This window comes from Phyllobates terribilis, unplaced genomic scaffold (genome assembly GCF_046119375.1).
Source record: "Phyllobates terribilis strain yellow unplaced genomic scaffold, ASM4611937v1 Scaffold_12__6_contigs__length_324123572, whole genome shotgun sequence".
Taxonomy (NCBI): Eukaryota; Metazoa; Chordata; class Amphibia; order Anura; family Dendrobatidae; genus Phyllobates; species Phyllobates terribilis.
In genome coordinates this window covers 128,187,453-128,214,109 of record NW_027362772.1, presented here as the reverse complement: position 1 = coordinate 128,214,109, position 26,657 = coordinate 128,187,453, and the positions used below count along the sequence as shown (strand labels likewise).

General features: G+C 46.1%; 1 protein-coding gene across 3 annotated transcripts in view; it reads left to right on the top strand.

Moving 5' to 3' along the window:
* The window catches only part of LOC141172263 (sulfotransferase 2B1-like), a 322,371-nt gene that overhangs the window by 129,791 nt on the left and 165,923 nt on the right, over positions 1–26,657 (top strand). The gene's annotated exons all lie outside the window — the stretch shown is intronic.

Sequence of the window (26,657 nt, the reverse complement as noted above, 5' to 3'; positions counted from 1 at the left end):
CCTTCGCCGGGGCAATGTCACACACGTGCCTTGTATGGCTCACGTGTTGAACCTGGTTGTCCAGCAATTTTTAGCCCACTATCCCAGACTAGATGGCCTTCTGCAGAGGGCACGGTCGCTGTGTGCTCACTTCCGCCGTTCGCATCCCGCAGCTCAGCGACTTACATCTCTACAGAAGTCGTTGGGCCTGCCACTTCACCGGCTAAAATGCGATGTGCCTACCCGGTGGAATTCAACTCTGCACATGTTGCAGCGACTGTGGCAGCACCGACAAGCCCTGGTGCAATACGTTCTGATGTATAGCCTGGGCCAACGAGATCCAGAGGTGGGGCAAATCACGCTGGAGGAGTGGTCTCAGATCAGGGACCTATGCACCCTTCTGCACAGTTTTGAAATGGCGACGAAGATGTTTAGTGCTGACGATGCCATTATCAGCATGACTATTCCGGTGATTTACATGCTGGAGCACATGTTAAACAGAATTCGGAGTCAGGTGGTGGCACAAGAGGAGGTGGAGGAAGTAGAGGAGGAGGAGTTGTATGCGGAAGGGCTAACATCTGCAAGGTCCAGACGGTCGGCAGCACCAAGGCGGCAGGCATGTGAGGGTGGGGGAGATGGTTTTACCAGGGCGCATGGTAGCAGCCAAACTAGTGAGGAAGGTGCAGGAGCCCAGAAAGAAGTGGAGGACGAATTGATGGAAGACTCATCAGATGAGGGAGACCTTGATCACATTTCTGTTGTGCGAGGTTGGGGGGAGAGGACAGAGGAAGGAAGCATGATTGTTACCTCGCCACCAACACAACAGGGACTTGGTGCTCCTGGATGCGCAACACACATGAGTGCCTTCTTGCTGCACTACCTCCAACATGACCCTCGAATTGTGAGAATTAGAAATAATCCTGACTACTGGGTTGCCACACTGTTAAATCCCCGGTACAAAAGTAAATTTGCAGAAATTATTCCTGCCATAGAAAGGGATGCACGCATGCAGGAGTATCAGCAGAGACTGTTGCAGGATCTTACATGTGCTTTTCCACAAAATACCAGTGGTGCACGTGGTGAATCTCACAGTTCCAACTTGCCAACCGTGGGACCGTCAAGTGTTCAGCACTCAAACCGTAACAGAACCACAGTATCTGCTGGTAACATCAATTTTGCGGAATCATTTCACCACTTTTTTAGCCCATCCTTTGCAAGGCCACAGGAGACAAGAAGTCTGACACATAGTCAACGCCTAGAGACGATGGTACAGGAGTATCTCCAAGTAAACATTGAAGCCATGACTGTGTCACTGGACCCTTGCTCTTTTTGGGCTTCCAATCTGGATAAATGGCCGGAGCTAGCCACTTACGCCTTGGAGATCTTGTCATGCCCCGCAGCCAGCGTTCTGTCTGAACGTGTGTTCAGCGCTGCTGGTGGTGTGCTAACAGATAAGCGCACGCGGCTCTCCACTGATAATGTAGACAGACTCACGTTCATAAAGATGAACAAATCATGGATCCGAAACGACTTTTCTACCCCTGTGTCATCCTGGGGAGAGTAAAAGCTTGATGATTGGTTAAAATCACCCAACAAACCGTTTTAAGCTTTCAAATTACTAATCATGTTTATCTGTATCTTGGCTGGAAAATAATTTGGGCTTTGTAGCAGTGTGCAGCACTGATTCTATTAGGCCATCTATAATAAGCTCCACCAGATTTAAAATTACTAATCATGTTTATCTGTATCTTGACTGGAAAATAATTTGGGCTTTGTAGCAGTGTGCAGCACTGATCCTATTAGGCCATCTATACTAAAGCTTCACCAGATTTAAAATTAATAATAATTTTTAGCTGCATCTAGCCCGGAAAATAATTTTGGGGCTCCGAGATGCGCAAGACACATAAGTGCCTTCTTGTTGCACTACCTGCAGCATGACCCTCATATTGTCAGAATTCGAAGTAATCATGACTACTGGGTTGCCACACTCTTAGATCCCCCAAACTTTTCGATCAACCTTTTCATTTTAATAAAGACCAAAAAAATGGTCATTTTTGAAATTATAAGCATTAGCAGGTTGTTAGAAACTGAAATCAAACAGTTTTCAACTCAAAACTTTATTCTAGGTGATGTTACATTTTCACATAGAACCCCTTGTTCGAAAGGAGCTTCTGAACTCTCTCGTCCATTGAATTTGTCAGGTTTTGGATGGTTTCTGCTTCAATTGTTTTGCATGAGGACAGAATACCCTCCCAGAGCTGTTGCTTAGATGTGAACTGCCTCCCGCCATCATAGACACTCCTTTTAATGATGCTCCAAAGGTTCTGAATGGGGTAGAGGTCAGGGGAGCATGGGGGTCACACCATAAGTTTGTCCCCTTTTATGCCCATATCAGCCAGAGATGCAGATGCTTTATGTGCAGCATGAGATGGTGCATTATCATGCAAAAAAATGATCTTGCTGTGAAATACACGGTTCTTCTTCTTGAACCATGGCAGGAAGTGCTGTTTGAGAAAATCCACATACATTATGGAGTTCATCTTTAGCGCCTTCAGGGATCCTAAAGGGGCCGACAATCTCTCTCCCCATGATTCCAGCCCAAAACATTACTCCACCTCCTCCTTGTTGGCGCTGTAGCCGTGTTTGCGTGGGGTGTCCATCAACCAGCCATCCTCCACTCCATCCATCTGGACCATCGAGCGCTGCACGGCACTCATCCGTGAACAAAAAAGTTTTGAAATCAGTCTTCATGTAATGTTTGGCCCACTGGAGCCGTTTCTGCTTGTGTGAAGTGGATAGAGGAGGTCGACAGGATGGCGTATGCACAGCTGCAAACCTCTGAAGGACCCTGCATCTTGTTGTTCGGGGGACGTTGGAGGCACCAGCAGCTTCAAAAACTTGTCTGCTGCTATGACAAGGCTTTTTTGCCGCTGCTCTTTCAACCTGACGTAATTGCCTGTAGGAAAGAGTCCTCAATTTGCCCTTATCAGCACGCACACGTGTGTACTGTGAATCAGCTACATACTTCTTGATTGCCAAGACACTTCATCCTGATCATCGCACAATGTTGATTGTAGTCATGCCTTGACCTAAACACTCCACAATTTGTTGCTTCTCAGCAGCCGACACATCCTTTTTCTTTCCCATTTTGGCAGAAAATGTAGGCTGCTTAATAATGTGAGACAGCCTTCTTAAGTAGTCTTGCCTTTCATTGGACACACCTGCCAAACTAATTAGCACAGGTGTCTGCAATTGCTTACAGTGATATAAAGAGCCCTGACACACATCACCATCAATGAGTTTAACTGACAAACAAACAAATTCTTCCCTTATCACTCCTAAACACTTTTTGCATAATAATTTGGAACACAGTGTACATGTGCTTTTCCACAAAACACCAGTGGTTCACGTAGTGAATCTTACAGTTCTAACTTGCCAACCATGGTCTGTATGGAGTTGTTCAATAAAGGGCCCAAAATTAAGATAACATAGATGGGAGAGGTCTCTATGAATAGGAATTCCTAAGTATTTGATACCCTGTGAGGGCCAGGCAAAGGGAAAGTTGGACTGGATGGAATCTTATATGGATTTGGGGAGGGAGACATCGAGGGCCTCAGACTTCGCTGCATTGATTTTAAAATTTGACCATGTAACAAAGTGATCTATTTCAGCCATAACAGCATGGATGGATATATGTGATTGAGTGATATATACTAGGACATCATCAGCAAATAGAGAGCACTTGTACTCGGTGCCTCCCACCTCAATCCACCTAATATTGGGGTTATGGCGAATTGATGAGAGCAGGTGCTCCGTCACTAGGATGTGTAAGAGAGGGGACAGAGAACATCCCTGCCTTGTCCCATTGGTGATTGTGAAAGGTGATAAAAATGTTCTGACGCGCCCCCTGGGCCTTGGGACACCCGGAGCCGGACACTTTTTGGTGGATGCTGGTGGTTGTAGTCTCTGTGGCGGCGACCCGGTTCCGTGGCTCAGGGCGGTCAAACCAGTGGCGGAACTATTTATGTGGTTTTGATGTTTAAATGTCTGGCTACGCCACCCGTGGATTGCGGTCAGAGTGAACCGCCGCTCCAGGGCAGACCGCTGAGGCTGGTGTTGTGGGTGCAGCAGAGCGTAGCATAACTCCCCACGGGAGGAGTATAGCCTCAGGGCAGTGTATGCGGAGGATGGGGGTGATGGTGCAGGGCAGCAGCAGTAACAACACAGAGTCAGTGATGCAGTCCAGGGCCTTTACTCACAGTTCTTATTATCTAGACCACGTCTGCAGGTAACTGCTGTCCACGTCGTACTGTGCTCACCAGGTGAGGGGCTCAGACAACTCCCAGATAACTTTGGAGCGCTTCACAGGACCCCCTTTGTGTGTCCTTTGTCTGGCCTTTCTTACCAACCCTTCTGTCCGGCTGCCTCGGGCCTCCTCTTGGTAAACTTGGCGCCAGTTTCCCTGACCCTATGTGGTGCCTTCCTAGCGGGTGTAGCGAGGGGCTGCGCCACATAAAATGTCACAGCCTCCTGTTTCTAGCTGAGGGTCGTTTCCTGCCTCCACTAGTTTCGGGGACCGGTCTCCCCCTTTGGCCTGACCCCTCCACGCAGGTGGATTCGGGTGTGCGGTGGCGACTCGCCCGTCCGCACCCCTGGGATCCCTTCGTTCCTCGTTCCTGGAGCCTTCTCTGCTCCTCTTCCTTCCTTCTCCCTCTTCCAGGCCTGGGCCTCTGTTACTAGGCCCGCCTCCGGAGTAGAGCTCATGCAGAGCCCCTGCTCCCTGCCACTTCTGCTCAGACTTCTCTGCACTGAACTAAAATGGTGCCCACCTTGTATACTCTCTTCTCAATGCACCCAGGAACTGCTTCCTCCCTGCTCCTGCACTACAGGGTTCCCCTTCCTCAGTGTTCCCTCCCCCCACTCCAGCCAGGGACAGGGACTGTCGTGCCCATCTCAGGGGCATATTGGTCGCCCTGCCCCACGGCAATGTGGTGTAATGCATGCAGGTGTCGGGTCCTGATCCACACTACATCCTTACCTGAGTGTGAGATATCACACCTCTGGGTGAGGTGCAATACCTCTGTAGCAACCGAGCCCTCAGGGTGCTACAGTTCCATTTATCTTCAGCCTAGGTGACGTATTGCGATACAGGGCTGTGATTTTGGCTATAAAAGGGTCCCCTAGACCCCTACCCCAAGCTTTTTAAGAGAATCATATATGGCGTGCCAGGAGACTCTATGGAATGCTTTCTCAGCATCCAACGAGAGTATCTAATTACAAATTTTTAACTGCATCTAGCCCAGGAAATACTTTGTGCCTAGTAGCAGTGTCTGCTAGTCAGCGGATTATCCCGGCTGTTAAGCAAGCTACACCACCTGTAGTTTGGACACTTAATTTTTTCAAAGGAAATGCTTCGGGACCACGGGATACTCAGTGAAGAGCATCAGGAGGCACCCCAAGGCATAGGGGCTGGGACTGGCAGTAGGATGCCTTGCGGTAGACAGCCGAGCTCGATCCTTATAAAAGCTTTTTAACTGCAGCAGCTTTAGTGGACACTACTGGAGCTGGAATTACGCGGCTGCTGGCATGAGACTTGCCCTCCAATAGATCCTTGTAAATGGATTTAAACTGTATTCATTCAAATTAGAGAGACAATTTAAATTAAAAAGCTTAGAGCTGCCTCCACCACAGGGGGGCTCGCTCGACCCACCAGCAGACAGGCACCAGTATTGGGAGAGGGGGGCTGGCCGTCAGGGTTCACCGCGGCTCTGGCACAAACCCGGCGACGCAGAGGTGGCATGGGCAGGAGCGGACTGAACGTGTCGGCTTCTCACTTTTTGGATTTTAGAAGGGCATGACATGCCTATATCTGTGTCTCCCCCTCCTTTTACTCCTCCACCTCTTTTCTTTTCGCATGACTATATGTACTTGTCACTTTTCCATGTGTTAGTTGTGTCTTCTGAGCAGTTTGTCAGCTTTTGGACACCTTTGAAGGTGTTTTCTATGTGTTTCTATGTGTTTTTGTTTGCCTGCCATTGGTTTTAACGGTGTTCGAAGGTGTTCGACGAACAGTTCGACGAACAGTTCGGCGAACACACGGGTGTTCGACGAACCGAACCGAACTCGAACACTACGGGGGTGGCTCAACACTAGTGGGGACATCACACACCAGTTTGTGAGCTGGAAGCTGCAAACGCTGCTGAAACACTGCAAGGGCGGCGGAAACTGTAGGTGACTTTCTAAAATGGGCACACAGGTGGCGTACTTTAACAAACAGATCCGTCAGCTCCGGATAGGATTTGAGAAACCGCTGCATAAGCGTATTAGCTGCAGCACAGACTATTGCCGCTTGGCTGAGGCAGTGCTACAGTGCTTCCAGCTTGTGACTGATGTGGTCATTTTGGAGATAGAGGCTGAAGAGGAGGAGGAGGCTAAGGAGGATGAGCTGCAGGAGTTGTAGACTGTGGGGGCAACCCTGATAGACCTAGGGCCTGCAATCCTTGGCATCGGGAGGATGTGTTCCATCTCAAGGTCCGACTGGGTCCCGGCTTCCACTATGTTAACCCAGTGTGCAGTCAGCGAGATGTACCGTCCCTGCCCACAAGCACTTGTCCACGTGTCTATGGTTAGGTCGACTTTCCCAGTAACTGTGTTGTTGAGGGCACGGCTAATGTTTTGGGACACGTGCTTGTGTAATGCGGGGACGGCACAATGGGAGAAATAGTGGCGGCTGGGGACCGAGTACCATCAGGTTGCGGAATGCTTCCGTCTCCACGAGCCTAAAAGGCATTATCCGCTATCCAACCAACAATCTTTTGACCCTGCTCTGGGTTCAGTAGTGGAGTGCTGCAGTCCCCTTGAAATGGGGCAGGAAGGTAGGGCGAGAAGATGTGGGTGTTTGTTGTGGCACAATTTCAGCTTGCCCATGGCCTCTGCCTCGGCCTCTGCATGCACCATCACCATCACGTCCAGTTCCCCTGTCCCTTGCCACGAGCCTTGCCCAATTTAAATGGAGGACAATATCTTCCACTCTCACTACAAATAACTGAATTTAGAGCGAAGTTATATGTAATCCGTGTGACGGAGAAACCACAGTTTTACATACCTGGCCTGTAGGTAACTATTTTGAACAGCAAACCGGTGTCAAAAACTTTGCTGACACACTGAAATACAAATTGAATGGAAGCCTAAAATGGCAGTATTTTCAGCACAATTATCCTGAGGAGATAATTTGCATATTCCCACTGCATTTTGGGGTAAGTGAAGAGTCTCCGCGAGCTCAAAGAACACTGGATTTTGGCTGTTGGAGCTGAAAAGAGGACATCGGTAAACCAGGGGAGGAGTCCTGAGGAGATAATTTGCATATTCCTACTGCATTTTGGGGTAGGTGAAGAGTCTCCGCGAGCTCAAAGAACACTGGATTTTGGCTGTTGGAGCTGAAAAGAGGACATCGGTAAACCAGGGGAGGAGTCCTGAGGAGATAATTTGCATATTCCCACTGCATTTTGGGGTAAGTGAAGAGTCTCCGCGAGCTCAAAGAACACTGGATTTTGGCTGTTGGAGCTGAAAAGAGGACATCGGTAAACCAGGGGAGGAGTCCTGTGGAGATAATTTGCATATTCCCACTGCATTTTGGGGTAAGTGAAGAGTCTCCGCGAGCTCAAAGAACACTGGATTTTGGCTGTTGGAGCTGAAAAGAGGACATCGGTAAACCAGGGGAGGAGTCCTGAGGAGATAATTTGCATATTCCCACTGCATTTTGGGGTAAGTGAAGAGTCTCCGCGAGCTCAAAGAACACTGGATTTTGGCTGTTGGAGCTGAAAAGAGGACATCGGTAAACCAGGGGAGGAGTCCTGAGGAGATAATTTGCATATTCCCACTGCATTTTGGGGTAAGTGAAGAGTCTCCGCGAGCTCAAAGAACACTGGATTTTGGCTGTTGGAGCTGAAAAGAGGACATCGGTAAACCAGGGGAGGAGTCCTGAGGAGATAATTTGCATATTCCCACTGCATTTTGGGGTAAGTGAAGAGTCTCCGCGAGCTCAAAGAACACTGGATTTTGGCTGTTGGAGCTGAAAAGAGGACATCGGTAAACCAGGGGAGGAGTCCTGAGGAGATAATTTGCATATTCCCACTGCATTTTGGGGTAAGTGAAGAGTCTCCGCGAGCTCAAAGAACACTGGATTTTGGCTGTTGGAGCTGAAAAGAGGACATCGGTAAACCAGGGGAGGAGTCCTGAGGAGATAATTTGCATATTCCCACTGCATTTTGGGGTAAGTGAAGAGTCTCCGCGAGCTCAAAGAACACTGGATTTTGGCTGTTGGAGCTGAAAAGAGGACATCGGTAAACCGCGCGCCTACCGGCGCGTGCATTTTGAAGCTTTTTTTTTAAGCTTTTTTCACTGTTTTCAGAACATTAACAGTAAGAACATGGAAGAGTCCAGGAGCCATTTGGTGAGCTGCATATCCTGCTACATGTTCACAGACTTGCCAGTGGAAAAGCCAAACTTCACATGCCAGAAATGCAAGCTTGTGTCCCTGTTGGAGGAAAAGTTGCGAAATCTAGAAGAGAGGTTAACTACCTTGAAAATCATTAAGGAAGGTGAAGAGTTCTTAGACAGAGCAGAATTATCTCTTCATGATTCAGAAAGAGAAGAAATTCGAACTGCACCTGACGAAACAGAGGAATGGAAGCATGTGACCCACAGAAGCAGGAGGATCGAGAGGCAGTCAGCACCCATACTGCTCAGGAACCAGTACCAGGCTCTCACGCAGGAGAACCATGAAGAAATACAGCAAAATAAGACTTTGCCAGCAATGAATAACCTTGTAAGCCCTCAGAATCCTCCTGGATGGAGAAAGAAGAATGTTGTGAAGAAAAAACGGAGAGTGGTGGTCATGGGGGATTCCCTGTTAAGAGGAACAGAGGCCGCTATCTGCAGACCAGACATAACCTCAAGAGAAATGTGCTGTCTTCCAGGAGCAAAAATTAAAGATGTGTCTGACAGGATATCAAGACTCTTCAGACCTACAGATCACTACCCATTCCTGCTAATACATGTGGGGACAAATGACACCGCAAGAAAGGACCTGGAAACCATCTGCAGTGACTTTGAAGACTTAGGCAAGAAAGTGAAAGAATTGGGAGCGCAGGTGGTCTTCTCATCCATCCTCCCAGTGGATGGCCATGGAACAATGAGGTGGAATAAGATTCTACAGGTGAACAACTGGCTACGTCGATGGTGCAGTCAACAAGGATTTGGATTTCTGGATCACGGAATGAATTACCTATACGATGGACTACTTGCTAGAGATGGGGTGCACCTTACGAAGACTGGAAAACATGTATTTGGAAGTCGCCTTGCTACACTCATCAGAAGAGCTTTAAACTAGAACAATGTGGGAAGGGAAGCAAAAGGCCAGAAAAAGCCATACAGCTGACAAATACTATTGAGATCTCTGCTACTGGAAGTGGAAAGGAAGAACAAAGACAAAACAATTTAAATAATAAAAATATGGGAGGAAGAGAAACCAATCACAAACTAAAATGTTTTTATACAAATGCACAAAGCATGGGCAACAAACAAGGAGAATTGGAACTACTAACGCAGGAAAAGGAATATGATGTTATTGGAATCACTGAAACTTGGTGGGACGATACACATGATTGGAATAAAAGGCTAAAAGGATACAACTTATTTGCAAGAAACAGACTTGATAAACAAGGAGGAGGTGTCGCATTGTATGTTAGAAAAGCGTATATCTGCACAGAGATTGAAGCTTCAGAGACTGGGAGTTCTGTGGAAACTGTTTGGGTAAGAATACAAGGAGAGAACAACGGAAAGGACACCATTGTAGGCATTTACTACAGGCCACCTGGGCAAGCTGAAGATATGGATGAACTCTTTATGTATCAAATGACCAAGTTCTCCAAAAAATATGACGTAGTGGTCATGGGAGATTTCAACTATCCAGACAATTGTTGGGAATCTCTCTCAAGTAAAACTAACAGGTCAAGCAAATTCTTATCCTCTCTTGCTGACAACTTTATCTTCCAAAAGGTAGGGGAGAAAACAAGGGGATCTGCTACTTTGGATCTAATCCTTATAAACAGGGAGGAAATGGTTGAGGAGGTAAAGGTGGCTGGGACGCTAGGAGGCAGCGATCATGCTATTATAGAATTTTGGATAACTAGAGGAGGAAGACATGTGAAGACTCAAACTTCAAGGTTAGATTTTAGAAAGGCAGATTTTAAGAGACCCAGAAAGAGAATAGGAGGGATCCAATGGCTGGATGTCCTTAAGGACAAAAATGTCCAGGAAGGATGGGAAATTTTTAAAAATGAGATTCTCAAAGCACAATCGTTAACAATCCCGAAAAGTAGGAAGAATGGGAAGCATTTAAGGAAACCAGGATGGATGAACACAGAACTTAAACACATGCTAAAAAGAAAGAAAGAAATGTTTATTAAATGGAAAGAGGGAGGCATATCTAAAGAAGATTATAATGCAGTCTGCAGATCCTGCAGGGCACGTATCAGGTTAGCTAAAGCTGACAATGAATTAAGGCTTGCAAGAGATGTCAAAAGCAATAAAAAAGGATTTTGGGGGTATGTCAAAAGTAAAAGAAAAGTCAAAGATGCTATAGGATTTTTACAGGATGAAAATGGAGAAATGGTAAGAGAGGATGTTGAGAAGGCCGAACTTTTTAATTCCTATTTTGCATCTGTTTTCTCTCAGAAAGAAAATGTAACATCAACTGATCTTCACTGTCCTTTTAGAGGAATAGAGGAACCCAAGTTATCTGTAAACAGAAAGATTGTGAGGGAATATTTAGCTAACATAAATGAGTTCAAGTCTCCAGGTCCAGATGAATTACACCCCAGAGTACTGAAGGAGATCATAGAAGAAATTTTAGAACCACTCTCCATAATCTTTGAAAATTCTTGGAGAACAGGAGAAGTCCCAGAAGACTGGAGAAGAGCAAATGTTGTTCCTATCTTCAAAAAGGGGAAGAAGGTGGACCCAGGGAACTATAGGCCGGTGAGTCTGACTTCTATACCAGGAAAGATCTTTGAACAAATTATTAAACAACATGTATGTAAGTACATGGATAAGAATGAAGTGATTAACCAGAGTCAGCATGGGTTTGTAACTAACAAGTCATGTCAGACTAACTTAATTTCCTTCTATGACAGAATCACTGACTGGGTGGATCAGGGAAATGCTGTAGATATAGTATATCTTGACTTCAGCAAAGCATTTGACAAAGTATCTCACACCATCCTTATTGAAAAAATGACCAAGTATGCAATGGACCAGGCAACTGTTAGGTGGATTCATAACTGGCTTAGTGATCGGACTCAAAGGGTGGTTGTAAATGGCTTCACATCCAGCTGGATGAATGTCTCAAGTGGGGTACCACAGGGCTCCGTCCTGGGACCTGTATTGTTCAACATCTTTATCAATGTTTTAGATGAAGGAATTGAGGGTAAACTGATTAAATTTGCTGATGACACAAAGCTAGGAGGGATAGCTAATACTAGAGAAGAGAGAGAGAGGATTCAAAAAGACCTAAATAAACTGGAGCAGTGGGCAGCAACCAACAGAATGGTTTTTAACAGGGAAAAATGCAAAGTACTACATCTGGGCAATAAAAATGAAAAAAGCATATACAGAATGGGAGGAATAGAGCTAAGCAACAGTACATGTGAAAAAGACTTAGGTATACTAATAGATCATAGACTGAACATGAGTCAACAGTGTGATGCAGCAGCAAAAAAGGCAAATACAATTCTGGGATGTATTAACAGAAGCATACAGTCTAGATCACGTGAAGTCATTATCGGTCTTTACTCCTCTTTGGTCAGACCTCATCTGGAATACTGTGTACAGTTTTGGGCACCACATTTTAAAAAAGACATAGACAAACTGGAGCAAGTTCAGAGAAGAGCGACCAGAATGGTGACTGGTCTGCAAACCCTGTCCTATGAGGAATGGTTGCAGGATTTGGGAATGTTTAGCTTGCAAAAAAGAAGACTGAGAGGAGACTTAATAGCTGTCTACAAATATGTCAAGGGCTGTCACATTGTAGAAGGATCATCTTTATTCTCATTTGCACAAGGAAAGACTAGAAGCAATGGGATGAAACTAAATGGGAGGAGACACAGATTAGATATTAGAAAAAACTTTTTGACAGTTAGGGTGATTAATGAGTGGAACAGGCTGCCACGAGAGGTGGTGAGTTCCCCTTCAATGGACGTCTTCAAACAGAGGCTGGACAGACATCTGTCTGAGATGATTTAGTGAATCCTGCTTTGAGCAGGGGGTTGGACCAGATGACCCAGGAGGTCCCTTCCAACTCTACCATTCTATGATTCTATATGTGATCCGTGTGACAGAGAAGCCACAGTTTTAAATACCTGGCCTGTAGGTAACTATTTGGAACAGCAAACTGGTGTCAAAAACTTTGCTGACACCCTGAAAAAAAATTAAAATGGAGGCCAAAAATGGCAGTATTTTCAGTGCAATAATATGTAATCCGTGTGACGGACAAACCACAATTTTAAATAGCTGGATTTTTAGAGCTGTAATATGGAAAGGACCTGGCTGTATTCTGCAGTGCCAACAAGCAAATGGCGCAGAAAAACTGTGCTCTCTGGATTGCTTTTTAAACAAATAATGAGGAATAAGATCCCAAAAAACTATTCCTGGCCCCTGAGACCTGGGCCTTTGTCTAGACATATCTAACAGCAGAAGGCAGAACTGGAATGGAGCTTCTTGTGCTATATGCACTGCAGTCTGCTATATACACTGCCTGCCTGATATCTCTGCAGATGGATTAGTCCTCAGAAGGACTGTTTGTTGAGATGGATATGTGTAATGTACTTGTTTTCTCCCTACACTACCTAATAAACAATCAAATCTCTCCCTAGCTCAGCAGCACCTCTCCCTACACTGCCTGATTGTGGAGTAGAATGAGGAGCACAGCCTCGCCAGGTCTGATATAGACCTGATGACGCTGTGCGGCCAGCCAATCACTGTAATGCCACAACCAATATGGCTGCGGCATTACAGTGAGTGGCAGGCAATCCCTGCATGTTGATTGGCGCTCTAAAGAGCGCCAAACATGCAGAGAGGGGACCCGAGCATCCGCCCGAGCATCTCGCAAGTACTCGGTGAGCTCCAAGCATCTCGAGTACTGAGATGCTCGGGCAAGTACCAAGTACTTGCGAGTATCCTCGCTCATTACTACCCATGAATAGTGACTCAGTGTCACACTATGTTTTAATTCCTGCGAAGCATGTGGTCACTTTTGGCTGTTTTTTGACATATATGCCCTATAGGGATTTGTACGTACTGAGCCGCGTTGGAGGTAGGCACAGGTTCACACAGTGATGCGGTCCGCGGGTTCAAACAAACTGGTGGTTTATTTAGCGTCCATACACCAGTCAGGAAACAAAAGTAACAGCTAGTTTTGAGCGAGCACTAAAATGCTCGAAGCTCGGTCCGAGCTCACTGTGATACTCGGGTGCTCGACCTGAGCAACGAGCCCAATGTTAGTCTATAGGAGACGAGAGCATTTTTGCGGCGGCACCACCGGCAGTCTGTAGAAAGCCTAAACAGTGCCCAAAACGATAGTGACAGTGTTCAAATGACATGGGGGCAGCACGGGGACCGCCACAGGAAGCATTTCTGACCCCCAGGTCACTGCTGTCAACAACGTGGTCAGAGGTATTAAGCCACTTTTACGGGCTCACAATAAAACGTTCAAAAATGAAAGTGAAACTGTTTTCCTGTGAAATATGTTAAGGAACATCCTTTCCAGGGTAAAGACTTGTGTATAAGGTAAAATAATTAACCAAAAACAAAAATACTCCTCCACACCTTGGGCTATGTTCACAAGTACCATTTTTTATGCATTTTGGCACTTTTGTATTGCTTTGAACCGTGACAAATGCATTCACCGGGAAATGTAAATTTAACATTTTACAACCTGATCTGGCCATGTGCTGTGTGACACATGCATACAGTGCTGAAAAGACATGGGAACAGCATGGGGAAGACCCCTGGAAGCATCTCTGACACCCAGGTCACTGCCTAAAAGTGTGCCCATCAGAAGTGATCCTTGCCTCATCAGAAGATGCAGACTTGAAACTATCCCCGTGCAAGTCCTTGTCCCAGGGCAGTGTTCAATTGTACCTCCCCCATTCCTTGCAATGCAAGCGCAAGTATGCAGCCTGCCACCCACCCACCCCCAAGCTGCAATACCATACTGCTTGCTTGCTTGCACTTGAAATTGGGCCTTTTAGGCATGTGGAGGCGGAATCTGGCCACCACATTATGGCTGCGTCGGCAGTCTAGTATCCATACTCAGTCCCCAGCGGCCCGGCGGCCGGGTGTCTACGCTTGGTCCCCAGCCATCAGGGGGCGGCCGGGTGCCCACACATGGTCCCCAGCCACCTGGGGGCGGCCGGGTGTCCATAAACAGTCCCCAGCCACCCCTATTTGTAGGACAGCCTAACCACAAACACATGGACAAGTGAATGTGGCCAGGGATGATCCATCTCACTGACGCCTTCACACTGGGTTAATATTGTGGAATCCAGGACACAGTTGGACACTGGGATGCAACACATCCTCCAGACATAGAGGATTGCGGGTTCTGGGTCAATCAGGCTTCAACACAAAGTTCAGAAGGCAGACAGCAGCATTGGTCGGCCTCCTACACAACGAGTAAATTATTCATGATCATGAGGCCATCCATCTCCTTAGCTTTCTGTTCCTTGGAATGCAAGCGCATGTACAGTGGTGGCCAAAAGTATTGGCACCCCTGCAATTCTGTCAGATAATACTCAGTTTCTTCCTGAAAATGATTGCAATCACAAATTCTTTGGTATTATTATCTTCATTTAATTTGCTTGCAAGGAAAAAACAGAAAGAGAATGAAGCAAAAATCAAATCATAGATAATTTCACACAAAACTCCAAAAATGGGCCAGACAAAAGTATTGGCACCCTCAGCCTAATACTTGGTTGCACAACCTTTAGCCAAAATAACTGCGAACAACTGCTTCCGGTAACCATCAATGAGTTTCTTACAATGCTCTGCTGGAATTGTAGACCATTCTTCTTTGGCAAACTGCTCCAGGTCCCTGATATTTGAAGGGTGCCTTCTCCAAACTTCCATTTTGAGATATATCCACAGGTGTTCTATGGGATTCAGGTCTGGACTCATTGCTGGCTACCTTTGAAGTCTCCAGTGCTTTCTCTCAAACCATTTTATAGTGCTTTTGGAAGTGTGTTTTGGGTCATTGACCTGCTGGAAGACCCATGACCTCTGAGGGAGACCCAGCTTTCTCACACTGGGCCCTACATTATGCTGCAAAATTTGTTGGTAGTCTTCAGACTTCATAATGCCATGCACACAGTCAAGCAGTCCAGTGCCAGAGGCAGCAAAGCAGCCCCAAAACATCAGGGAACCTCCGCCATGTTTGACTGTAGGGACCGTGTTCTTTTCTTTGAATGCCTCTTTTTTTTTCCTGTACACTCTATGTTGATGCTTTTTCCCAAAAAGCTCTACTTTTGGCTCATCATACCAGAGAACATTCTTCCAAAACATTTTAGGCTTTCTCAGGTAAGTTTTGGCAAACTCCAGCCTGGCTTTTTTATGTCTCAGGGTAAGAAGTGGGGTCTTCCTGGGTATCCTACCATACAGTCCCTTTTCATTCAGACGCCGACGGATAGTACGGGTACCCTCGGACTGCAGGGCATCTTGAACTTGTTTGGATGTTAGTCGAGGCTCTTTATCCACCATCCGCACAATCTTGCGTTGAAATCTCTCATCAATTTTTCTTTTCCGTCCACATCTAGGGAGGTTAGCCACAGTGCCATGGGCTTTAAACTTCTTGATGACACTGCGCACGGAAGACACAGGAATATTCAGTTCTTTGGAGATGGACTTGTAGCCTTGAGATTGCTCATGCTTCCTCACAATTTGGTTTCTCAGGTCCTCAGACAGTTCTTTGGTCTTCTTTCTGTTCTCCATGCTCAATGTGGTACACACAACGACACAGGACAGAGGTTGAGTCAACTTTAATCCATGTTAACTGGCTGCAAGTGTGATTTAGTTATTGCCAACACCTGTTAGGTGCCACAGGTAAGTTACAGGTGCTGTTAATTACACGAATTAGAGAAGCATCACATGATTTTTCAAACAGTGCTAATACTTTTGTCCACCCCCTTTTTTAGGTTTGGTGTGGAATTGTATCCAATTTGGCTTTAGGAAAATTCTTTTTGTGGTTTTTCATTGAAGACAAATTAAATGAAGATAATAATACCAAAGAATTTGTGATTGCAATCATTTTCAGGAAGAAACTGAGTATTATCTGACAGAATTGCAGGGGTGCCAATACTTTTGGCCACCACTGTATGTAGTAACAGGTAGGCCTGAGGTGGTCAGCGTTTTAGCGTATTTCCTACCTCCTCCTAGGAGTGCTGGATGTTTTCCTGCTACTATCCTAGTTCTATGACTCCCGTTAAAACAAAGCTTCAGGTGATGAATGATGGATGAGGTGGTGGCAAAGGAGAAACAGCAGGAGGAACAGGGACCATTTACATCAATATCAGGCCAGTCAACCACATGTCTTGTAGGATATGTTTCTGTACCAAAAGGAGCACTTCGGCTATATAGTTATAGGGCATACAGTGAGTGCAATGCCTACCAAAAATTTTGAGGCACTCCAATGCCCCTTGGAAGTGACATGGAGGTCAGAGGGCCTTAACTAAACCGTTTTTTCCATTTCTAGCAACTGGGTCTCCTGTACACTGTTGGCCTTAGCAGTGAATGGAAGTCTTTCCAAAAATTATGAGGAACTGCAATACCCCTTGAAACAGAAATGGATTACAACGCACTAAAAAGTTTCTACCCATTTTTGGGCAGTGGTTCTCCTTTAGTGTTCGCCTATGCATTGGAAAGCAAAAGCTGACTAAAATTAGGAGGAAATGCAATCAATGGCCGTTGGAAGAGTCATGGAGGTTAGAGTTAATAAAAAACAACTTTTCAATGCCCATTGGAAGAGCTGTGGAGTTCAGAGTGGTTTAACAAGACGGTTTTTCATGCCCCTTGGGAGAGACGTGGAGGTCAGAGTGGTTTAACAAGAAGGTTTTAATGCCCCTTGGAAGAGTGGTGGAGGTTACAGTGGAATAAAAAGACAAAATCAATGCCCCTTGGAAGAGATGTGGAGGTCGCAGTAGCTTATCAAGATGGTTTTAATGCCCCTTGGAAGAGTGGTGGAGGTTACAGTGGAATAAAAAGACAATATCGATGCCCCTTGGAAGAGTGTTGGAGGTCGCAGTAGCTTAACAAGACGGTTTTAATTCCCCTTGGAAGAGTGGTGGAGGTCGCAGTGGAATAAAAGGACAATATCAATGCCCCTTGGAAGAGTTGTGGAGGACGCAGTGGAATAAAAAGACAATATCAATGCCCCATGGAAGAGACGTGGAGGTCACAGTAGCTTAACAATATGGTTTTAATGCCCCTTGGAAGAAACATGAAGGTCACAGTAGCTTAACAAGATGGTTTTAATAGTCCATGGAAAAGTGGTAGAGGTTACAGTGGAATAAAAAGACAATATCAATGCCCCTTGGAAGAGTGGTGGAGGTCGAAATAGCTTAACAAGACAGTTTTAATGCCCCTTGGAAGAGTGGTGGAGGTCGCAGAGGAATAAAAAGACATTATCAATGCACCTTGGAAGAGTGGTGGAGGTCGCAGTGGAATAAAAAGACAATATCAATGTCCATTGGAAGCGTCATGGAGTTCGCAGTAGCTTAAGAAGACGGTATTAATGCCCCTTGGAAGATAAGTGGAGGTCACAGTAGCTTAACAAGATGGTTTTAATGCCCCTTGGAAGAGTGGTGGAAGTTACAGTGGAATAAAAAGACATTATCAATGCCCCTTGGAAGAGTGGTGGAGGTCGCAGTAGCTTATCAAGACAGTTTTAATGCGCCTTGGTAGAGTGGTGGAGGTTACAGTGGAATAAAAAGACAATATCAATGCCCCTTGGTAGAGTGGTTATGGTCGCAGTGGAATAAAAAGACAATATCAATGCCCCGTGGAATAGACATGGAGGTCACAGTAGCTTAACAAGATGGTTTTTATGCCCCTTGGAAGAGACGTGAAAGTCGCAATAGCTTAACAAGACGGTTTTAATGCCCCTTGGAAAAATTGTGGAGGTTACTGTGGAATAAAAAGACAATATCAACGCCCCGTGGAAAAGTCGTGGAGGTCACAGTAGCTAAAGAAGACGGTTTTAATGCCCCTTGGAAGTGTGGTTGAGGTCGCAGTGGCATAAAAAAACAATATCAATGCCCCTTGGAAGAGTGGTGGAGGTCGCAGTAGCTTAATAAGATGATTTTAATGCCCCTTGGAAGAGTGGTGGAGGTCGCAGTGGAATAAAAAGACAATATCAATGCCCCTTGGAAGAGTGGTGGAGGTCTCAGTAGCTTAACAACACGGTTTTAATGCCCCTTGGGAGATACGTGGAGGTCACAGTAGCTTAACAAGACGGTTTTAATGCCCCTTGGACAAGTGGTGGAAGTTACGGTGGAATAAAAATACAATAATAATGCCCCTTGGAAGAGTGGTGGAGGTTGCAGTAGCTTATCAAGATGGTTTTAATGCCTCTTGGTAGAGTGGTTGAGGTTACTGTGGAATAAAAAGAAAATATCAATGCCTCTTGGAAGAGTGTTGTAGATTGCAGTAGCTTAACAAGACATTTTTAACGCCCCTTGCATGAGTAGTGGAGGTAGCAGTGGAATAAAAAGACAATATCAATGCTCCGTGGAAGAGACGTGGATGTCACAGTAGCTTAACAAGACGGTTTTATTGCCCCTTGGAAGAGACGTGGAGGTCACAGTAGCTTAACAAGACAGTATTAATGCCCCTTGGAAGAGACGTGGAGATCACAGTAGCTTAACAAGACAGTTTTATTGCCCCTTGGAAGAGACGTGGAGGACACAGTAGCTTAACAAGACGGTTTTAATGCCCCTTGGAACAGTGGTGGAGGTCGCAGTGGAATAAAAAGACAATACTAATGCCCCTTGGAAGAGTTGTGGAGGTAGCAGTAGCTTAACAAGATGGTTTTAATGCCCCTTGGAAGAGAAGAGAAAGTCACAGTAGCTTAACAAGACGGTTTTAATGCCCCTTGGAAGATTGGTTGAGGTCACAGTGGAATAAAAAGACAATATCAATGCCCCTTGGAAGAGTGGTCGAGGTCGCAATAGCTTAAAAAGACGGTTTAATGCCATTGAAAGAGTGGTGGATGTCACAGTAGCTTAACAAGACAGTTTTATTGCCCCTTGGAAGAGACGTGGAGGTCACAGTAGCTTAACAAGACAGTATTAATGCCCCTTGGAAGAGACGTGGAGGTCACAGTAGCTTAACAAGACAGTTTTATTGCCCCTTGGAAGAGACGTGGAGGACACAGTAGCTTAACAAGACAGTTTTAATGCCCCTTGGAAGTGTGGTGGAGGTCGCAGTGGAATAAAAATGACAATATCAATGCTCCGTGGAAGAGACGTGGAGGTCACAGTAGCTTAACAAGATGGTTTTAATGCCCCTTGGAAGAAACGTGGAGGTCACCGTAGCTTAACAAGATGGTTTTAATGCCCCTTGGAAGAGTGGTGGAGGTTACAGTGGAATAAAAGACATTATCAATGCACCTTGGAAGAGTTGTGGAGGTCACAGTAGCTTTTGAAGATGGTTTTAATGCCCCTTGATAGAGTGGTGGAGGTTACAGTGGAATAAAAATTCAATGCCATTGCCACTTGGAAGAGAGGTGGAGGTCGCAGTGGAATGAAAAGACAATATCAGTGCCCCGTGGAAGAGACGTGGAGGTCTCAGTAGCCTAACTAGATGGTTTTAATGCCCCTTGGAAGAGACCTGGAGGTCACAGTAGCTTAACAAGACAGTTTTAATGCCCCTTGGAAGAGTCGTGGAGGTCACAGTAGCTTAACAAGATGGTTTTAATGCCCCTTGGAAGAGACGTGGAGGTCATAGTAGCTTAACAAGACAGTTTTAATGCCCCTTGGAAGAGTGGTGGAGGTTACAGTGGAAAAAGAAGACAATATCAATGCCCCTTGGAAGAGTTGTGGAGGTCGCAGTTGCTTAACAAGGCGGTTTAATGCCCCTTGAAAGAATGTTTGAGGTCGCAGTGGAATAAAAAAACAATATCAATGCCCCTTGGAAGAGTGGTGGATGTCGCAGTGGAATTAAAAGACAATATCAATGCCCCGTGGAAGAGACGTGGAGGTCACAGTAGTTTAACAAGACAGTTTTAATGCCCCTTGGAAATGACGTGGAGGTAACAGTAGCTTAACAAGACGGTTTTAATGACCCTTGTTAGAGACGTGGAGGTCACAGTAGCTTAACAATACGGTTTTAATGCTCCTTTGAAAAGTGGTGGAGGTTACAGTGGAATAAAAAGACAATATCAATGCCCCTTGGAAGTGTGGTGGAGCTCACAGTAGCTTAACAAGACAGTTTTAATGCTCCTTGGGAGAGTGGTGGAGCTTACAGTGGAATAAAAAGACAATATCAATGCCCCTTGGAAAAGTGGTGGAGGTTGCAGTATCTTAACAAGACGGTTTTAATGCCCACTGGAAGAGTTGTGTGGGTCACAGTGGAATAAAAAGACAATATCAATGCCCCTTGTAAAAGTGGTGAGGGTCACAGTGGAATAAAAAAGACAAAATCAATGCCCCGTGGAAGAGACGTGGAGGTCACAGTAGCTTAACAAGATGGTTTTAATGCCCCTTGGAAGAGTGGTGGATGTTACAGTGGAATAAAAAGACAATATCAATGCCCCTTGGAAGAGTGGTGGAGGTCGCAGTAGCTTAACAAGACAGTTTTAATGCCCGTTGGAAGAGACGTGGAGGTCACATTAGCTTAACAAGACATTTTTAATGCCCCATGGAAGAGACGTGGAGGTCACAGTAGCTTAACAAGACAGTTATAATGCCCCTTGGAAGAGTGGTGGAGGTTACAGTGAAATAAAAATACAATATCAATGCCCTGTAGAAGAGACGTGGAGGTCACAGTAGCTTAACAAGATGGTTTTAATGCCCCTTGGAAAATACGTGGAGGTCACAGTAGCTTAACAAGATGGTTTTAATGCCCCTTTTAGGAGGCGTTGAGGTCAAAGTAGCTTAACAAGATGGTTTAAATGCCCCTTGGAAGGGACGTGGAGGTCACAGTAGCTTAACAAGAAGGTTTTAATGCCCCTTGGAAGAGTGGTGGAGGTCGCAGTGGAATAAAAAGTGAATATCTCACCCCCTTGGAAGAGTGGTGGAGGTCGCAGTGGAATAAAAAGACAATATAAATGCCCCGTGTAAGACACATGAAGGTCACAGTAGCTTAACAAGATGGTTTTAATGCCCCTTGGAAGAGACGTGGAGGTCACAGTAGCTTAACAAGATGGTTTTAATGCCCCTTGGAAGAGACGTGGAGGTCACAGTAGCTTAACAAGACGGTTCTATTGCCCACTGGAAGAGACATGGAGGACACAGTAGCTTAACAAGACAGTTTTAATGCCCCTTGGAAGAGTGGTGGAGGTTACAGTGGAATAAAAAGACAATATCAATGCCCTTGGGAAGAGACGTGGAGGTCACAGTAGCTTAACAAGATGGTTTTAATGCCCCTTGGTAAAGACGTGGAGGTCACAGTAGCTTAACAATATGGTTTTAATACCCCTTGGAAGAGTTTTGGGGGTTACAGTGGAAAAAAAAAGAGAATATCAATGCCCCTTGGAAGAGTGGTGGAGGTCGCAGTAGCTTAACAAGAAGGTTTTAATGCCCCTTACAAGAGACATGCAGTGCAGCATATTAAAAACATTATTCCCATTATCGGGGAGTGAGTCTCCCATAGTCTTTGCTTATGCCTTCCAAGCAAAAGCTGCCAAAAATTAGGTCGGAGGAACTTGCAAAGCTAACAACACGGACAACAGTCACCCTGGTGGTATAGTAGTGTTGGAGGCTGAGGATAAGGAGAAGAGCAAAAAACAGCCGAAATGAGGAAGCGTATACCCATGTGTGGGTGTGAAGCGGTGCATGGGAATACACCTCCCGAAACAACACAGTGGATTTGACTTTATGTTACTCTGCTGTCATTCGGTGGTGATGAGAAGTCTGGCCCAATCCAGCCCTTGTTCATTTTGATAAGTGTCAGCTTGTCAGTATTGTCAGTTGACAGGCGAGTGCGATTATCAGTTATAATTCCCCCAGCGGCACTAAAAACACGCTCCGATAACACGCTAGTGGCAGGGCAGGCCAGGACCTCCAAGGCGTACAGAGCGAGTTCATTCCAAGTGTCCAGCTTGGATACCCAATAATTAAAAGGCACAGAGGAATCACGGAGGACGCTGGTACGGTCGGCAATGTACTCCCTCACCATCTTTTGAAATTTTTCACTCCTTGTGAGATTACCCCACGCCTCAGGGCCTGTAAGCTGGGCGGGTCTCAGAAAACTGTCCAGAACATTGAGAGTGTTCCCCTGCCTCTGCTGGATTGGAGTTGCGTCTCTCTCGCCTGTACGCCTTGGTTGGTCAACGATCTGTGACCAGTGCCGCTAGCGTGTTCAGATGGGATTTTTATTAACAGTTCTGCAGCAAGGGCCTTCTGGTACTGCCACATTTTTGTAGACCTCTCCACCTCAGGAATAAGAGAGTGAAAGTTATCCTTGTAGTGGGAGTCTAAAAGTGTCACCAACCAGTAATGACTGTCACCCAACATTTTGACAACGCGAGGGTCACGGTTAAGGCAGCGTAACATAAAGTCAGCCATGCGTGCCAGACTGGTAACGGGCAAGACTTCTGTGTACTTACCAAGATGACGACTGACCATGCTCTCCACCTCCTCCTCTTCCTCCTCCCCCCTGACCTCAGGTCACCCACGCTGTACCGACTGTATGACAGTTGTACAGGTACTACCGTCTACAGCTCATGATACCAGCTCCTGTTCTTCCTCCTCCTCCTCTCCCTTATTGTCCCCCAATGCACGTTGGGATGAGATGAGGCTGGGCTGTGTGTAATCGCCCGCTACGGCTTCTTGATCCATCTCATCATACTGTGGCTGCAATGCCTCCTCTTTAATTCTCTGCATAGAGCGTTGCAAAAGACAGACAAGTGGGATGCTGACGCTAATGATGGCATCATCACCATCTTGGTGGACTCCTCAAAGTTTGTCAGGATGGTACATATGTTAGACATCCAGGTCCACTCCTGAGGTCTTATGTGTGGAGTCTGACCTGGATATCAACGGCCTTGTTGCAGCTGGTACTTCACAACTGCTGTCTTCTGCTCACAAATCCTTTGCAACATGTGGAGGGTAGAGTTCCAACGTGTGGGGACATCACACACCAGTCCGTGTGCCGGAAGCTGCAAACGCTGCTTCAACACAGCAAGGGCGACGGAAGCTGTAGCCGACTTCCGAAAATGAGCTGATAGGCGGCGTACTTTGACAAGCAGATCTGGCAACTCGGGGTACGATTTAAGAAACCGCTGAACCACGAGGTTAAGCACATGAGCCAGGCATGGTACGTGTGTGATCTCGCCTCCCTCAGAGCTGCCACCAGGTTACGGCCATTGTCACACATGATCATGCCTGGATGTAGGTTCAGCGGTCTCAGCCACAGATCTGCCTGCTCTTTCACAGCTGTCCACAGCTCACAAGCAGTGTGAGGTTTATCACCTAAGCTCATGAGTATCAGCACAGCCTGTTGCCGCTTGGCTGAGGCAGTACTGCAGTGCTTCCAGCTTGTAACTGATGTGGTAATTTCTGAGATGGAGGCTGAACAGGAGGAGGAGGAGGATGATGCGCAGGAGCTGTACACTGTGGGGGCAACTCTGACTGACATAGGGCCCGCAATCCTCAGTGTGGGGAGGATGAGTTCCGTCCCAAGGTCCGACTGGGTCCCGGCTTACACTATGTTTACCCAGTGTTCCGTCAGGGAGATGTACCGTCCCTTGCCACAAGCACTTGTCCATGTGTCCGTTGTCAGGTGGACTCTTCCAGTAACTGCATTGTTGAGGGCACTGGCAGATGTTTTGGGACACGTGCTTGTGTAGTGCGAGGATGACACACCGGGCAAAATAGTGTCAGCTGAGGACCGAGGAATGGCCACCGCCATAAGGTTGCGGAAGGATTCTGTCTCCAGCAGCCTAAAAGGCAGCATTTCCAACGCAAGCAGTCATGAAATGTGCGAATTTAAGACTGTGGCCCATGGCACATTGGCTGCGAATTTGCACTTTCGTTCAAAGCTCTGGGATATGGACAATTGAGCGCTGCGGTGGGACGTGGACGTGGACGTTGATGCTGTTTCTTGAGAAACTGCCATAACAAGTGAAGACTGAGAGGAGGAGGCATCTTTGCATGCAGTATGGACAGGGGATAGCCTTACATGCACCACAGGGGGTTCTCTTACATGCACAACAGCGGAAGAAGCATTGGTGACACCCACTGACACTGGTCGTGGACCCTGGGGTTCGCCTCACAAAGTCGAGTGCTTTGCTGCCATGTGCCTGATCATGCTGGTGGTGGTCAGGCTGGTAGTTTTGTCACCCCTGCTGATGCTGGCATGGCAGTTGGTACAAATGGCCTTTTTGGGGTTATCAGTCTTTAAAAAAATACCAGACTCTGGAAGACCTACCGGTTGTACTGGCAAGGTCCCTCGTGTTGGTGTTACAGTGAACGGTTGCCCGCCTTCTGTCAGCGGCAACTACACTGATTCTTCCTGCCTGTTGGGGTACTCTGCCTCCCTCCCCGCTCTGCGTGTCCTCCTGCCACGTTGGGTCAGTTACTAGATCATCCACCACCTCCTCCTCTTCCACTTCTGCACCATGGTCCTCCTCCTCACTTCGTGGCAATTGTTTCTCGTCATCGTCCACCTCTTGTTACAAATTGCCGGCGTCGCCTTCCTGTGGCCATGGCTGTTCAAATATTTGGCCATCGCTACATGGGATCTCCTCTTCCATCACTTAAAGCGCAGCAGGCGAGGGGCACAAATATGGAAATGGACCAGTGAACAGCTCTTCAGAGTGTCCAACTGTGGGATCAGTTGCTGTCTGACGATACTCGGCATGGTGGGAGGAAGGAGCATCAGGGTGAGGAGGAGTATGCAGTCGAGACTCATGGCTACTAAGACTTGACCGTGTGGAGGACAGACCAGAGGTCGTGGTATCCAGGTGACTGGAAGTATTATCTGCTATCCAATTAATAACTTGTTCACACTGATCAGTTGGCAATAGTGGTGTTGTTGTGTGCTTCCCTAGTAACTCGGTCAAGTACTGGAAGCGAGAAGATGTAGCTGTTGGTTGTGGCACATTTTCACCTTGGCCACTGTCCCGTCCTCTGCACGCACCATCACCAGAACGTCCAGTTCCATGTGTTTGCCACGCGCCTTGCCCATTGTAAATGAAGTAAAATAGCTTACACTCGCACTATCAATGTCAAAAGGGTAATAAAAAGGAGATTAGAACCGTGGAAGATGAAAACCACAGTTCGATTTCTCTGACCTACACAAGAATCTTTTAAACAAATATATTTGTGTCTGAACAGTCAGCAAGACACTGAAAATGTTTTTTTTTATGGAAAAAAGGCAAAAAGGTTGATTACACCCTGATTTGAACCGTGGAAGAGGAAAACCACAGTTCTAGTTTTCTGGCCTACACCATAATCTTTTAAACAGTTATATTTGTGTCTGAACAGTCAGCGAGAAACTCAAACAGTTTTTTTTTTATGCAAAAAGGTGGATTACACCCAGATTTGAACCGTGGAAGAGGAAAACCACAGTTCTATTTCTCTGACCTACACCAGAATCTTTTAAACAGATATATTTGTGTCAGAACAGTCAGCGAGACACTGAAACTGTTTTTTTTTATGTAAAAAAAGCAAAAAGGTGGATTACGCCCAGATTTGAGCCGTGAAAGAGGAAAACCACAGTTCTAGTTCTCTGGCCTACACCAGAATCTTTTAAACAGATATATTTGTGTCTGAACAGTCAGCGAGAGACTGAAACGTTTTATTTTTTTGTAAAAAAAGGCAAAAAGGTGGATTACACCCAGATTTGAACCGTGGAAGAGGAAAACCACAGTTCTAGTTCTCTGGCCTACACCAGAACCTTTTAAACACATATATTTGTGTTTGAACAGTCAGCGAGACATTCAAACTGTTTTTTTTATGCAAAAAGGTGGATTACACCCAGATTTGAACCGTGGAAGAGGAAACCCACAGCTCTATTTCTCTGGCCTACACCAGAATCTTTTAAACAGATATATTGGTGTCTGAACACTCACAGACACACTCAATTTTTTTTTTTTGGGGGGGGGGGGATACCAAAAGGTTAATAAGACGGGTATTTGTACAGTCTGACTGAGGAAAAAAAAAGAAAAGAGGATTTAGATGAAAAAGGATTTTTCCTGGCCCCTGAGACCTGGGGCTAAGTCTAGCAATTTGAGCAGCAGTAGCACACAGTACTGTAATTCTGTGTTTGTTGGTATAACCACTGCGTCTCCTATACAGCCTGCCTGCCGGCCTGATATCTGGGATGGATATTAGTCCTCAGAAGGACTGTTTATTTGATTTTGCAGGCTTTATAGACCCTACACTACCTATTTCGCAGTATAAATC